Below are 1,246 nucleotides of genomic sequence, written 5' to 3' on the forward strand. Positions count from 1 at the left end.
GGGGTTCGACTTCCTCTTCAGCCTCAAAACCCTACTTGCGAGATCCCAGCCAGCTCCTGAAGCGACCGATTGCACCCGAACATCACCCACTGATTGCACCCAAGGGGGATAAGTAAGTAACTTCATATGTTCTTCATTTGATATGTTGAAAAATCATAATAAGAGCTAATGTCAATGGGATCACTTGTGCAGGAATTGGATGCTTGTGGAGGAGGGGGTCCTGGCTCGCAATGTCAATGGGATCCTGGGACTTCTGTGTAGGGAACACTTCCCTGGCCTGGTGTGGACGTCAGAGGATGAGGACCCAGAGGTACCCTCGTTCGACCACTACGCCCTCGTCGTCACCGATGCTCCGCACAGAAACTTGGCGGATCGGGTGATTTCGGAGTTGTGGGTAAGCCTCAATTCATTGCATTCATTGGACATTCTTCAAATAAAATAATGGATACCTCGTGTCTTTATGCAGGACTTCTTCAGATGCCAGCCGGGCCAGGAGGCAAGGGCGTATCAGGTGGCTTATGCTTCCTGTAAAAGGCGTGTCTCGGACTTGTATTACGAGGCCCGCCTCCAGGCGCACGTTGACTACAACGCCACCTACCGTAAGAGAAGAATCAATAAAACATAGGCGAGGAGACAGACAGAGATTCTGACAAGGGAGCAGTACCTACAGGTAAATAGAAAACATCTCCTGTTGATTTATTTTGAGATTAACTATGCCTAATTTGATCTTCTGATGGCTTGTAGGCGATTCCAAGCTGGTGCGCCACCCACCCCGATTGCTGGGCTGCTATAGTGGACAAATCGCTGGACGCGGACTGGCAGAAGGAGCACCAAGAGAAAAGCGACCAGCGAGCGCTGATGCCAGGTGCCCCTCACCATCAGGGCAGCGCCAGCCTCAGCAAGTATGCAAAGACATATGTAAGTTTGCACCATTTGTCTAATCTAGCCGCGCTCAATTCTGCATGATTTCTAACCATATGTTGTTGTCTTTCTCGCAGTCGGCGGTGCACGGTGGCCAGCCAATTGGCCAACTCACGGCATATGCTCTGGCCCACATGGGCCCGGCAAGGTCCAACATCGAGTACAACCCGGATGCGGGTCCAGAGGCGTACGCCAACTCCAGCATCCACACCCGCCTCACTTCTTACATGGAGGCGGCAAGGTCAGTCCACGGGCCGGCCTACGATCCGAGGACCGAGGAGCGCCTTGATCCTGAGATCGTGATGCAGGTGGGGGAAGGCAAGAA

General features: G+C 52.6%; 1 long non-coding RNA gene across 1 annotated transcript; it reads left to right on the top strand.

Moving 5' to 3' along the window:
* Positions 1–230: 230 nt before the first annotated feature.
* LOC136527176 (uncharacterized) lies at positions 231–882 on the top strand. The gene is made up of 3 exons (XR_010776715.1): positions 231–394; positions 467–670; positions 745–882. It is a non-coding gene; the product is annotated as an uncharacterized lncRNA (long non-coding RNA).
* Positions 883–1,246: the final 364 nt, after the last annotated feature.

This window comes from Miscanthus floridulus, chromosome 19, assembly GCF_019320115.1.
Source record: "Miscanthus floridulus cultivar M001 chromosome 19, ASM1932011v1, whole genome shotgun sequence".
Classification (NCBI taxonomy): Eukaryota; Viridiplantae; Streptophyta; class Magnoliopsida; order Poales; family Poaceae; genus Miscanthus; species Miscanthus floridulus.